At 47.9% G+C, this 14,809-nt stretch overlaps 1 protein-coding gene across 3 annotated transcripts in view; it reads left to right on the top strand.

Annotated features, from left to right (window-relative positions):
* The first annotated feature begins 4,288 nt into the window (after window positions 1-4,288).
* SRBD1 (S1 RNA binding domain 1) overlaps window positions 4,289-14,809 on the top strand; it is a 257,032-nt gene continuing 246,511 nt past the window's right edge. For 2 of the 3 annotated variants that reach the window (XM_045011857.1, XR_006578521.1), the window contains exons 1-2: window positions 11,801-11,923; window positions 13,671-13,811. The gene's annotated coding sequence lies outside the window, so the exon portion shown is untranslated. Of the gene's footprint in view, window positions 4,307-11,800; window positions 11,924-13,670; window positions 13,812-14,809 lie in introns of those variants that run through there. The other variant, XM_045011858.1, reaches the window with a different exon arrangement.

Here is a 14,809-nt window from a genome sequence, read left to right as displayed (position 1 = left end):
TCAGAAGGGTGCTTATTTTAGAAATATCTTAACAGCTGTTTATTTGGACTATACATTGTGAATGGGCTGAATCTGTCCTTATCTCATCTGAACAGAACACACAAAAACTGAGCAAGTATCCAAACTCACACCTCTTTCTCATGATTAGGCTCTATTGGTAACCCAGAAACAAAAACACAACCTAAACCTCAGCCTAAGTTGATGCTACCTCCCTGGGTTTGATTGTCCCTAGGGTTTCCCTCCAGGACTTGTCCAACATCTCTTTCTCCACCCTTATAACTAGAATGGAGTTACAGAGCTACATCTGCTACAAGGAGCGAGCAGAACTTCAGCAGCAATTTTGCAGGATTTTAAATGCCTGCTAACAGGGTGAGTCAACAGAGGAGCTGTTAAGGGGATATGCCATCACTCAGTCAACTCCAGTGGTTAGAGTGCTATCCTTGGACTTGGGAGATGCAGGATCAATTTCCTGCTCTATCATAGGCTTCCTGTGTGACCTTGGGGCAAGTCACTTAGCCTTTCTGTGTCTGGGTTCCCCATTTGTAAAATGGGGATAACACTTTCCTACTTCACATGGGTTTTGAGGATAAATAATTGTGGGGCACTCAGATACGCTGCATCCGAGGGTGCTAAAGGAGTTGGCCGATGCGATTGCAGAGCCATTGGCCATTATCTTTGAAAAATCATGGCGATCGGGGGAGGTCCCGGATGACTGGAAAAAGGCTAATGTAGTGCCCATCTTTAAAAAAGGGAAGAAGGAAGATCCAGGGAACTACAGGCCAGTCAGTCTCACCTCAGTCCCTGGAAAAATCATGGAACAGGTCCTCAAGGAATCAATTCTGAACCACTTAAAGGAGGGGAAAGTGATCAGGAACAGTCAGCATGGATTCACCAAGGACAAGTCATGCCTGACTAATCTAATTGCCTTCTATGAGGAGATAACCGGCTCTGTGGATGAAGGGAAAGCAGTGGATGTGCTATTTCTGGACTTTAGCAAAGCTTTTGATACAGGCTCTCACAGTATTCTTGCCAGCAAGTTAAATAAGTATGGGCTGGATGAATGGACGGTAAGGTGGATAGAAAACTGGCTAGATGGTCGGGCTCAACAGGTAGTGATCAATAGTTCCATGTCTAGTTGGCAGCCGGTATCAAGTGGAGTGCCCCAAGGGTCGGTGCTGGGGCCGGTTTTATTCGATATCTTCATTAATGATCTGGAGGATGGTGTGGACTGCACCCTTAGCAAGTTTGCAGATGACACTAAACTGGGAGGAGTGGTTGATACGCTAGAGGGTAGGGATAGGATACAGAGGGATCTAGACAAATTAGAGGACTGGGCCAAAAGAAATATGATGAGGTTCAACAAGGACAAGTGCAGAGTCCTGCACTTAGGACGGAAGAATCCCATGCACTGCTACAGACTAGGGACCGAATGGCTGGGCAGCAGTTCTGCAGAAAAGGACCTAGGGGTTACGGTGGACGAAAAGCTGAATATGAGTCAACAGTGTGCCCTTGTTGCCAAGAAGGCTAATGGCATTTTGGGTTGTATAAGTAGGGGCATTTCCAGCAGATCGAGGGATGTGATCATTCCCCTCTGTTCAGCACTGGTGAGGCCTCATCTGGAGTACTGTGTCCAGTTTTGGGCCCCACACTACAAGAAGGATGTGGATAAATTGGAGAGAGTCCAGTGGAGGGCAACAAAAATGATTAGGGGGCTGGAGCACATGACTTATGAGCAGAGGCTGAGGGAACTGGGATTGTTTAGTCTGCAGAAGAGAAGAATGAGGGGGGATTTGATAGCTGCTTTCAACTACCTGAAAGGGGGTTCCAAAGAGGATGGATGTAGACTGTTCTCAGTGGTAGAAGATGACAGAACAAGGAGTAATGGTCTCAAGTTGCAGAGTGGGAGGTTTAGGTTGGACATTAGGAAAAACGTTTTCACTAGTAGGGTGGTGAAGAACTGGAATGGGTTACCTAGGGAGGTGGTGGAATCTCCTTCCTTAGAGGTTTTTAAGGTCAGGCTTGACAAAGCCCTGGCTGGGATGATTTAGTTGGGTTTGGTCCTGCTTTGAGCAGGGGGTTGGACTAGATGACCTCCTGAGGTCCCTTCCAACCCTGAGATTCTATGATTCTATGATTCTGTGAAGACATGTAGCTTGTGTTTGATGGAACAATGTTTGTTTTTTAAAGATGGGAGACACTGAGGGAAAAGAGTGAGAGGTTAAGGAAAAGAGTAAGGGAGATGAGAGTAAGTGTGAGGGTGATCAGGAGTTAGGATGGGGTCACTGGCACCGGTGGAGAGGTTAGAGAAGAACAGCAGATGAGAAATATGTGCATCTGTTGCAGGGGAGAAGGAAGAGAGACTTGTAGGTAGAGAAGGGAAAGCATGAGGAAGGTCACATCATAGTTTCAGCTGTCTTTTGGAAGACAATTGGTGAGATCCTGTGCCGAGAGAGAAGTAGATGGAAGAGATAGGGAGGGTTTGGGGAGTGAATCAGAAGTGACAGAAAGATGGTTGGGATTGAGAATATGGGATTCTATTACATTGGAAAAGTAGAGCTGTTTAGCTAGAAAGATGACAGAACTGAAGGAGAGAACAAGTTTGTAGTGGAGGAAGTCAGCCTGATCATAGAAAGCTGGTGTTGGGAGTGAACCAGGGCTGGGAGCTGGCAGTGCAGAACTTTTCATGGAGGGAACATGATAGAAAGGACTGGAGAACACTTGTGTATCCTATCTTTAGACAATTCTTTTCAGCATAGCTAACTTTTGGGTTTATCTGGTATATGATACTGCTTCACCAGGGTCTTCTCTCTATACCTATTGATAACTTGCTTATATTAATGGGATTACAAAATTTTAAATGACTTTGGAAAATATTATTTAATAATCTAGTCTCCGACGTGTCCTGTGGGTACCACATGGGGCAGAAGCTCTTCCACTTCCTGGAGGTGAAGAGAGAAAGGGGACCAGCCTGAGCTCATCCCTACTGATCACCTCCAGGACCCAGCAGTCCATACCCCCTCAGATTCACACCCTTCTCCCATAATGAGGTAGCTCCTGTAGCTCAAGTGGCAGTGATCTGTGCTAGAGTGCTGCAGATTCAGGTTTCAAATACCACTGGTGAGAATGATAGGTGATTGTTAATGTTGCACCTAATTAATTTTTATCTTTAAACTAGGAAATTGCATACAAAAAACTAAGTTAAAAGAATGGTATTTAGGTTGCAAAGTCGAGAACTGGAAAGTTAGGAAATGCCAGAATTTAGGTTGCCCATGAAACCTATGCGTCGTGATAGTTTTAAATAAGTATATAATCATATACTATTTTTTCAATAGGATGCCTGTGTTACTTAGTATTTTGTATGGATGCATAACAGGGCAAAATTAAGGTTGTGTGGGCAGCTGTAAAGCTGACTTTTCTTAACTTCTGGATACTTTACATTGTAAATAACATTCTTTTAATGCATGTGTAAGCCTAGTCTGTATGAGCTCTCCCCTGACATCTAGTGGTGAGCTGTGGAAAAAGACTTCGGAAGCTGATCTCGTTTTCATGGACACACCCACCCTGCCTAGGTGCTCAGGTTGACGGGATTGCTTGCCCAAAATGATCACTCGTGGCTGGTGTTGGATCCCCACCCAGTCTCCTTGTTACTGGGGCAGGAGTAATAAAGTGTTGTTATCCTTGTTGTGTGAACTGAGGGCAGCAGAACTGTACCTGGCATACCCCAATGGAGGGACTCACCCACAAGTGAATGGCACTCGGTAGGCAGGGGACATGGGTTCCAAAACTCAATGAGTTGAAAAAGTGTGAGGGCTCTGTTTAAGGAGCTGAGACAGTGTTTGAGGTTTTTGGCTCTTCATGGTCTAATAAAAGAGCTAATTTAAAGTCAATTGAGAGTCTTATTACATACTGTGGAGTTGAAATCACTAATATCTAGGTTTAAGTATTACACCTACTTTGAGACAGTGTCTTTATTACAAAAGACTAATCAGTGTGCACTAGCAGTGAGGTCCCCCACTAACACCTGAAATCACTGAGAGCTGTGTTAAGTGGGGGGCCCTGAAGACATCTTGGTGAGTGGTCAGCTGGTGGAAAGATGCAGCAAGTGGCCAGCAGGGTGGCTGGTGGAGAAGGCCAGAGAAGAGCAGATCAGAGAGGCATGGCAATTGGCTGTTGGGGTGATGAGCGAGTGCCCGAGCAGTGGAGCGTGTCAGATGCCTTCTTATCTCTCCCCTCCACACAGGGTGGGAGGTGAACTCTGTGGATGAACCTCTGAACTCTGGGGCTGCACTGACCAAGGACAGCAACTGTGAGTGGGGTACAGAGAAGAGATGGGCACATTAAAGGGACTTTTGGGTTGCTGGATTTAAGAACCTGAGGGGAAAAGGACACTGCCCAACTTACTTGCGGGTGGGTCTTTTGCTTATGGTTTATGTTTATGAACCCTATTTGTGGTGTTTTCCCAAAAAAACTTCCCTCCTTTTATTAAAAGTGTTTGCTACACTCAGACTATGTGCTTGCGAGAGGTGAATTATTGCCTCTTAGAGGTGCCCAGGAGGTGGAATATAATTGTCCTAAATCACTGGGTGGGGGCTCGAGCCAGTTTTGTCTTGTATTGTTGAAAAGCAATCCCTAGATACTGAACCTAGCCCTTGTTGCTGCTGACTCCACCTGGCAGGTTTACACATGCAGTAGCCATGTTGGTCCCAGGATATTAGCAGGACGAGGTGTGTGAAGTATTATCTTTTACTATCTTAGTTTTTTTTTTTAACTTAGCTTTTAAAAATCTGATGTGCATATAAATTTGAAGAAAAACATGTACATAGATTGTATCTAGCCGGTGGACAATAGTTTTACTGTGCTGAGCATATTTAAACCCAAACACTTGAAAGCATCTCTACTCAGGACAGCATTTAAGCATGTGCTTAACTTTAATCTTATTCTTCTGTCCCATTGAAGTCAATGAGACCACTTGTGTTTTAAATTAGGCATATGCTCAAGTACCTTGCTTAATCTGGGTCTGAATGCTGTCCTGAACAGAGATGAATTTAAGCACCGACTTAAGTGCTTTCCTCAATTGGGGCACTAATACTTTATTAACCTTATCACCTGAAATCAATGGGAATTTTGCCAATGATTTCAGTGGTGTCAAGCCTAACCCTTGAAAGAAGAAAGTTAGCAATAACACAGAACAAACATTCTACAAAAAAAAACTATTTTAGTTTGTGCTTATGCTGCCTTGTATTCGAAAGTAAAATTCTACATATTTATGAGAAAAAACAACAACGTGAGTAGATTAGTTTTAATTCAAACTCTTCTAACTGAGGACTTCCAGATTTTAGACTCTTTACCTCATCTTACTACTGGAGGGTACTTTCAATTGAATATTGGAATAATTGTTAAACACATTTTAAAGGCTTACAGTGATGTCTGTCTTAATCTCTTGCAGCAGGGGTCACTGTAAACAAATATAAGAGAACCTGCCAGAATGGAATACATTTGCTAGAGCAGATATTACTGACTAAAGATAAGCTGCATTGCCAAACGGTGTTAGTGTGGAAAAAAGCCCCAGCATTTTTATAAAGATAACTTTCCTAAAATCAGTGGTATAGACTTAGCTCATTCTTACAAGAATGGTGACCTAATTTCAAACTATTAATAGAAGTGAAGGAAGTTGGCTCTGTGATATGTACTCAGACACAGGAATTCTAATGCAGTGCATCAAAGGAACTGGATGACACATACATTATTTTTGTCTCATCCAAAACTTTCATTGCAAATATTTAAAAAAATTAAGCAGATCAAATGTTTACATATATTTAAAGTTACTTAAACTCACAAAGCCTCTGAGCATACTTATGTAGTGTGTTGAGGCATTAAAGATTGCTTCAATGGAGCTGCACTGATATAATTGAGAGGCCAAATAAAGGGATCAGAGTCTCAACTAGTGTAAATTAGCATATTAAATTGTTTTACACTAGCTGAGGTTCAGTCCCAGAATTCCTAACATAAATTGTTGCAAATTACATTAATCAGTTAAACTACAATAGGCTTGTCTTTGTCAGCAGGTATTTCCCTAACACTGAGTTCTTACACAGTTTCTACTCAAGTCTTTATGTGGACAAAACTCTCATTGAAGTGAGGCCCTGATCTTGCAATCACTTACCCACTTGATTCCCTCTAAACATCTGAGTAGTCCTATTGAGTTCTATGGATCAGATCCTCAACTTTTGTAAAGCTGTCACTCTCTTGAAGTGAATTTACACCAGCTCAGGATCTGGCTATGGAAATATTGATGTGCATAAAGTTAAGTGTGTACATAAGTGTCTGCAGCTTTGGAGCCCAAAACTAAACTATAAAGGTCAGGTGAGCTTTATGGAAAGAGTGCTGGTGTTGAGTACTCAGTTTAAATTAATTTCAGATGGTTAAACTCATATTTATTATTAATACTTAAACTTGAATTATTCATATTTTTTAATATTATTACACCTCAGTTATATTTAAGAAGTTAACATTCCTGGATTTGGCTGGCTGGTAGTTATGACCACAAGTTACAAATATTTATGATACAAAACCAGAAGCCCTTTTACAGTAGTGGGAGCTTGCAAGGAGGTTTCAATGTAATATCATTTTTGCCACATTGTTGTTGCTACGCCTATTGCAAACCAGCACCCATAAAATTTTCCACATGTGGTGGATTCCATAACATTTTGATCAAATGTTAATCAATAGATATAAACGAGAAAGGGACTGAACTATAGCAGAGATCACAGCGAAATATATATCATAATACTTTTAAGATAGATCACTGTCAGGTTGACAGTATTTTCAGTGTTAAAATGAAAATATTTATTGTCATAGGGAAGAATAATATGAGTCCTGGTCTGCATGCTGTGGAGCAACATAAACTTGCTTGAAGACTTTAGAGCTAAACACTCTTCTCTACTTCTACAAGGAGAAAGGAGGGATATGTATTTATTTATACGGTTTTCTATGCCCCCCACCATGGTATCTAACCATCTCACAAATATTAATTTATCCTGACAGCACCTAGTGGGGTAAGTTTGATTATCCCCATTTTACTGAGTGGAAAGTGAGGCACAGAATGAATAAGGGCCTAAACCAAAGCCCCCTGAAGTCAATGGAAAGACTACCAGTGACTTTCAAGGTGAGATAGGCCAGGAACTGAACCCCCGGCTTCCGTTGACAATGCCTTAATCCCAGGCCATTGTTCCTTTCATAAAGCAGTGGATCTTGTTGGTTGTGGATGGAGGAGGAGGAGTGCTGGCTCTGCAGCGTATTGCACCCTGTTCTTCAGCCCACACAAGGCCCTCTGTGCGTGCTGCTCCTCTTCTGGAGGTGGGATGTGGTGGTAGCAGGGCACAGACATACTCCATGAAGTGTCCTCATTTTAGGGTTAGAGTTTGAGCTCTACAATGCAGCTAGAAGATGGGGCTCTGCTAGTTTCTGGATGGCCTGAGATCTACAGGGAAGTCCTGCACAAGCCATGGCATTTGCAGAGGACTTGAGTGAGAGGAAGAGGATTGGGTAGGGAAGGATAGCCCAGTGATTTGGGTGCTAGCTGAAGAGCTGGGTTCAATTCCCTACTCTCCCACAGGCTTCCTGTGTCACTTTTGACAAATCAATTAGGCCTAGATTCACAAAAGTATTTAGGCTCCTAACCTCCATTTAAATTAATGAACCTCCATCCTCTATGTGTGGGATGGGGACAATAGATTTCCCTACCTCAGAGAGCAACAAAGAGTCCTGTGGCACCTTATAGGCAGCCGCTACCACCCCAGCCCTTAAAATAGACGCCGGAGCCCCACCTCTGCCTCCCCAGGGCTCCGGGGATGATTTAAATGGTCCATGGCTCCAGTAACCGCTACTGCCCCGGGTCCTTTAAATTATCCCCAGAGCCTGCCGGAGCCCTGGGGAGGTGGCGGCGGGCTCCGGCGGCGATTTAAAGTGCCAGGGACTCGGCCGCTGCTACCGCCCTGGGCCCTTTAACTTGCTGCCGGAGCCCCACCACCGCTACCCCAGGTCTCCAGTAGCAGGGCTCTGGGGATGGTTTAAAGGGCCCAGGGCGGTAGTGGCAGCCAGAGCCCCAGGCTCTTTAAATCACTGCCCGAGCACCCAGCTGCTGCTGCTACCCTGGGGCCCTTTAAATCGCCACCCGAATCCCGCTGCCGGAGCCCTGGGGTAGCGGCGGCGGGGCTCTGGCAGTGATTTAAAGGGTCAGGGGCTCCTGGCTGCCGCTACTGCAGCGGAGCCCCGGGCCCTTTAAAGCTCTGCCAGAGGCTGGGGCCCCGGCGGCAGTTGGGAGCCCCCTCCGATGGTGATTTAAAGTGCCTGGGGATTTAAAGGCTCTGCCTCTTCCAGTAGAGGCCACGCTTCTTCTGGTTGAGGCCCCGCCCCCTCTGAAGGATTCTGGAATACCAGTAAGTCCTTTAAGTTACTTTCACCCCTGCTTCACACATACCTGACCATAATACCCCATGGAATCCTCTGCGGATTAGAGCCATGGTGCTAGTTTCTGGAAACCCCCTTCCCATGGGGATCTGGCTCATGGTGCTAGTTTCTGGAAAGATTCTATATTTTATGCCAGTTTTTAGATATGGTCCCTTAAATGTTTCTTACAACTATCTTAAGTGAAGGGTGAGCACACACTCAATCTCAAAGATGTTTGTGGTCCAAGCAGTGACCAGTACCTCTGAGCATAACAGTGCTTTAGACAGATGTTCGTATTTGTACAGAAGCCCACCAGTTCTGCATTATTTCCTCTCCTTAACAACTCCTCAAGAGTGGTGTTTACAATGATTCCCAACTCATGCCTTGGCAAAGAAACTTCTTCTGGGGTGGGGAGCTGATATAATGGAGAGGTATTCATGTAAGTTAATGCATTTTTAATACATTTCTTAAAGCACTTAGTACTCTCTTTGCATGGAATCACATTACTTATTAAATGAAACAGCTACTAAACAACTACCGATAAACAGCTTCTACTCTTGGGGGAATTCTGCGCCACTGTGAGTGCGCATAATTCATGTCCCCTGCAGATTTCTTTGCTTCCCTGCAGAAAAATGACTTTCTGACAGGGAAACAAAGAGAAGCTGCAAAACTAGTCACGCACCGCTCCCTAGCTGCTCAGGTACATTATTTCAGGCACCCAGAGCTGCTGGTGGAGAGGTAAATCACTACACGTCTGGGGACACCTTAGCCAGTGGCTCCTACCCTGAGCCAGGATCAGCTGCTAGTCCCAGCTGGGCTGGAGGCAGGAGGGGACAGGACTTCCTCTTCCCTTGTAAGGAGTGGCTGGGGCTGTGTCAGACCACCCCTAGAAATCTCCCCCAACTTCAGGAAGCTCAGCATCCTCTACTGCTTCCTGCCCCCATTGCTCCTCATTTGTGGGGGGAGGGGTCATTGTATGGGGAGCTGCTCCACCATCCGCCCAACCCCCGTGCATCCAGAACTCCCATACCCAGAAACCCCCGCCAGTCCTCACCCTGTACACCCAGAACCCCACTAGTCCTTCATACCTGAACCTCAACCCCTGCACCCCTGCCTCCAGACCCTATCCTGCACCCAATCTCCCCCGACTGAACTCCCAGCACTCAAACCCCCACCCTGATGAGCCCCACCTCCCTGAACCCCTACATCGAGACCCCCCACACCACTGACCCCCAATTAGCTGCACCCAAACCCGCACCCCACCAAGCCCCATCCCCCTGCTGAGGCTCCCACACCCAGATCTCTCTGCTGAGCCCCAACCACTTTCACCTGGAAGCCCCTGTACCCGGAACCGCCCCCCTCCGAGTCTCTGTGCATACAGATCCCCCCAAAGCTAGACCCCTCCACTGAGCTGCCTGCACCCAGATTGTCCCACACAGAATCCTCTCACCCCACACCTGGATCCCCCCCACACTGAGCCCCTCCACACTTGGATCCTGCATGGTTGAGCCTGCCTGTCCCACACCTGGTGCCCCTGGCGCAGAGGGTGAGGGCCCCAGGGTGTTTCTGGCGCAGGCTCAGGGCCTGTGCTGTGTCAAGGTCAGGTGCAGCCTCATCACTGAGTCCATGTCCCTGGGGTGGGAGGCCGCAGGGTGATCCCAGTGGCCTGTGCTCCCCACTGCCAGGCTAGCGTTTCTGCATCTATATATTGACAAATAAAACTTGCAGATTTTTTAAATATTGTGCCCCGAATTTTAAATTTTTTGGTGCAGACTGACCTCAGGAATAAGCTTCTTCACAGCTTGAGTTCCAGCTTTGTCTGTGTTGCTTAGGTGGAACTACAGCTGTACAGCACACAGACACATCTAGAGGCTGAATGGAAATCTGAATCTTTCAGACATTGATTAGGCTAAGGCAGGGGTGGGCAATAATTTTCACGGGGGCCACGCCATGAATTTTGGTAAGTCATCACAGGCTGCACATTTCTACTATATTAATGGAGGGGGTGCAGGCTCTGGGAGGGAGCTCCGGGCTGGTGCAGAGTGTTGGGGTGCAGGAGAGGGTGAGGGCTGTGGACTCTGGGAGGGTGTTTGGTGAAGGAGGGCTCCAGGCTGGGACAAGGGGTTGGGGTGCAGAAGGGGGTGCAGGGTCTAGGAGGGAGTTTGAGTGCAGGAGGGTTTCTAAGCTGGGGCAGGTGGCTGGGATGCTGGAGGGAGTGCGAGGTGCAGGCTCTGGCCAGGAGGCGCTTACCACAGGTGGCTCCCAGCCGGCATAGCAGCAAGGCTCAGGCAGGCTGCCTGCTTCCTGTGGCCCCATGCTGCTCCCAGAAGTGGCCGGCTGCTGCTTGTATGTCTCTGCTCATCCCTTGGGGGGAGAGGAGGTAGCGGGTCTCCATGCGCTGCCCGCGTCTGCAAGCACAGCCCCTGCAGCGCCCATTGGCCGGTTTCCACCCTGCTGCTCGTGGGACTTTTAGTGGCCCGGAGATTGTGAGGGGGTAGCCAGAGAGCCTGGTGGGCCAGACAGAAATGTTAGATGAGCTGGATCCAGCATGCGAGCTGCATTTTGCTCACCCCTGGGCAGGACTGCCCAGAGGATTCAGGGGGCCTGGGGCAAAGCAATTTTGGGGGCCCCTTCCATAAAAAAAAGTTGCAATACTATAGTCTCGTAGGGGCCCCTGTGGGGCCCAGGGCCTGGGGCAAATTGCCCCACTTGCCCCCTGCCCCGGGCTAAGGTATGAATAAGGCTTTGCCAGCCCTGTTTATATTGAGCCACACTTTGCAAAAGCTATATAACTGCAAATAAACTCTTTCCACTCTTGAAGTCAGTAACAATAGTGAGGTTAACAGGGGCTGGAAAAGGAGGGTGCCGGCTGGAATCTGCTTGCTGGGGACTGGGATTGTACTCGCTACGCACAGACAGGGAAGGATTGACTGGAGCATGCACAGGGGATGGGCTGGCCCACGGTGAAAGCGCTAACGGGGGCGCGCTGGCCGCACTGCTGAAGCAGGTATCCAGGCTGGCTCTGGAGAGGGTGAGTTCTCCTGGAAGTCGCTCCCCCAGCCTGGCCCGGCACAGCAGCGCTCCCATCGCATTGCCAGGGCGGTCGCTTGCAGAGGGTGTCCGGGGGCGCGACCCCTCTCCTGACAGCTCCTTGCAGCGCGGTCCCGGCGAGCTGCTCCCGCGGGTGGGGGCACAGCACAACAGCCCCCCTCCCCCAGGCCGGAACTCAGCGCTCAGCCCGGGGCTCCCGGGAACCGAAGCCGGGGCGGCGCAGGCCGGCAGCCGGGCCACGCTCGCCCCCAGCCGCAGCCCCGGCCGCGGATTGGCGCCGGGCTTGTTCCTTCCGGGGCCGCCCGGCCGCCGCTTCCTGATCCTCCCCTTGCGCGGCGGGACTAGGCCCGGCAGCCGCGGCCTGGGTGGCGGCGCTTTCAAACCCAGCGCCGGCTCCAGCCGCCGCCAGCAGCAAGCGGGACCGGTGCGTGAGCTCCCCGCGCCGTGCCCGGGCCGGGAGAGGGCGGAGGGGAGCGGGCTGGCGCTGCCGCCTGGCGGCGGGGAAGGGGGGTTGGTTGCAGGGGGCTGCTGGCCTCTGACCCCGGTGCCTGCGGAGGGGAAGAAACTGTCCGGTGGAACCAGCCCTTCCCCCGGGTGGGGGCTCCGCGCCGCCGGGACCCTGCCGCCCGCCCGCAGCCGCCGCCGGGGCCAGGGGAGCCCACGCTGCGCTGACTCCGGGTTCCGGGGCGCAGAGCAGGGGCGGCTCGCAGGGGAGCGGGGAGCCCCCTCTGTGACACTGCAGGAGGGTAGGGGATACCCCGGAGTGCGGGGTGGTTAACGGGAGTGTTGATTGAAACGGCCTGGGCCCCCCTCACACGACAGCGAAAAATCTGTTCTCGCCCCTGGGCCAGCCGGAGAAACTTTCTGATGATGGGGCGGCGGTTGCTGTTTACCCGCAATCACACACTTAACAATAATGAAAAATGAATTTTGTTATTGGCATGACAAGCTGTGCAGTGGTTACCAACGTGCAGAAAGACACACCGCTCCTTTATCGCAGAGTGAAATGCAAGCCAGTAAATTAAACGAATTGAAAAGGGACTCTAGTGCATAGACCTAGGGTCTATACCTGACTCTGCTACTTGCCTGCTGGGTGACCTTGAGGAAGTCATTTCCCCCTCTCTGCCTCAGTTTCCCCATCTGTTAAATGGGAATGATGAGCTTGACCTCTGTAAAGTGCTTTGAGATCTATGGACGAAAAATGCTATATACAGCTTGGTGGTGGTAAATATTTGTCCAGCTTTGGACTTCATTGTGTTTGAGGTATTATCCTCTGTCCACTTCTCAATTGTTGTTATCCTTCTTCTCATTCAGTGACAGGTTCCTACATAATATGGGGCTATTTCTCCCCTGTCACATGGAGGAGTGGGGTCATAGGGGGTGGTTTTGGGGAGTACTTATTACAAAGTTCACTGCCGTGATGCACTCTGTTCTCACTCCTGGCGGAGTACTTTCCGATGATGCAAAAACAACGAGGAGTCCTTCTGGCACCTTAGAGACAAACAAATGTATTTGGGCATAAGCTTTCATGGGCTAGAACCCACTTCATCAGATGTATGGAGTGGAAAATACAGGAGCAGGTATAAATATATGAAAGGATGGGAGTTGAGGTCCCTAGCGTGAGGTCAGTCTAACGAGACAATTCAATTAACACCAGGATACCAAGGGAGGAAAAATAACTTTTGAAGTGGTAATGAGAGTGGCCCATTTCAGGCAGTTGACAAGAAGGTGTGAGTAACAGTAGGGGGAAGTGAGGTTTAGGTTATGTAATGACTCAACCACTCCCAGTCTTTATTCAGGCCTAATCTGATGGTGTCCAGTTTGCAAATTACTTCCAGTTCTGCAGTTTCACATTGGAATCTGTGTAGCAACAATTGCTGTTTAACTCCAGCCATGCATATCAAAACAGTAATGCAACGTGAATTTTATTATTGGCATGACAAGTTGTGCATGCTCTTTGCTCACAGCTACTGGGAGCAAATTTGGGGGAGGGGAAGGGAGCATATTGTGTGTCACGCTGGCATTTTGCCCTTCCAGCGGTGCTTCCTTCCCAGCTCCTGGGAACCTCTGTCTCTCCCTATCCAGCCAGTTTTGGGTGCTGTTTACCCCACCTTATATGTCTGTCCTGTTCTCGCCAGCTGTGTAACCCTCATCTCTCTGTCTCCCTCCAGATTTGTACTTCTCATTTTGCCCCCAAGCACCTTTGGCTTGTTTTCTCCAGTGATGTTTGCGTACCCTGGCTATTTATTCCTCCAGCTTATGTGTGCAAAGTTGCTGGCAGTTTTGCGGGACCTGGCCCTAGGAGGACTCTGGTAAGTCCAACCCTCTCCCCCACCCCCAAAGTCTAATTTTTAATGGTCCAAAAATGGAATGGCTAGGAAAACCTGACAGCACAGATAGCAGAACAAAGTTTTCCAGCAGCAGTAGTGTGAGTCGTGTCTTCTGCTTGTTGTTGGCTGTGTGGTCCTCACACCTCAGAGTTTCTCTTCCCGCAGCTTCTTCCCACGCTGACTCTGGAATGCAGTGGAGTTGCCTTAAAATGATGAAAGTAAATGGCAGCAATTATATGTATGGTGTAGAACTGGACTATTTTGTTAGTATTAACAATGTAAAAAATTACATCCTCCTCCCCCTTATAGAATCCATGTTTTTTTTTTACAGGTATTGGAACAACCTGCTAGTCAGCTCTTGCTATGTCAGTTAAAGTTTGTTTTGGGGCTGTCTTGGGCAAACTTAAAACTCCTCTCCTCAAAGCCCAGTCACTAAATGTTGCTATTGTTAATATTCTGTTGCCTTCCCTGCTGTACAGGCAGGATGACTGGTGAATTCTGTTAGTTGAGGATTAGCAAAGAGCTTCCTGTATAGGCAGACCTGCAAAATAGTGCACTTTGTAGGGAAAATATCATTTTGGATTAACTGGAAGACAGTTTAAAACATCTCCCTCTTTGCTGGTGAAGGATTTTGGTATGATTGTTTCAATGAGAAAAAATATCATTCACTTTGGTTTTTGAAATGTCATGGTTTCAAACTGAGACAGTCCAGCAAAGTGTAAGGTGCAAAATCCAATTACTAACAGATTTTCTTTGTTTTTTTCCCCTTTAAAATTTTCTGGGAAATTAAATGCCAAAACATATGGAACATGAAGGTTATGAGATCTAGGACTCAAAAGTCAGGAAATTTCAAAATATAAGGTTACGGTAATTAAGTTAACTTGACCATGTTGCAGAAATATAATACTTTCCATTACTCCTAACTCTGGTTAAATGTGAACCTTAGGGTACGTCTACACTACAAGACTATTTCGAATCTA

The sequence above is a fragment of the Mauremys mutica genome, chromosome 3 (genome assembly GCF_020497125.1).
Source record: "Mauremys mutica isolate MM-2020 ecotype Southern chromosome 3, ASM2049712v1, whole genome shotgun sequence".
Lineage (NCBI taxonomy): Eukaryota > Metazoa > Chordata > Testudines > Geoemydidae > Mauremys > Mauremys mutica.
This window is presented reverse-complemented; position numbering and strand designations above follow the sequence as displayed.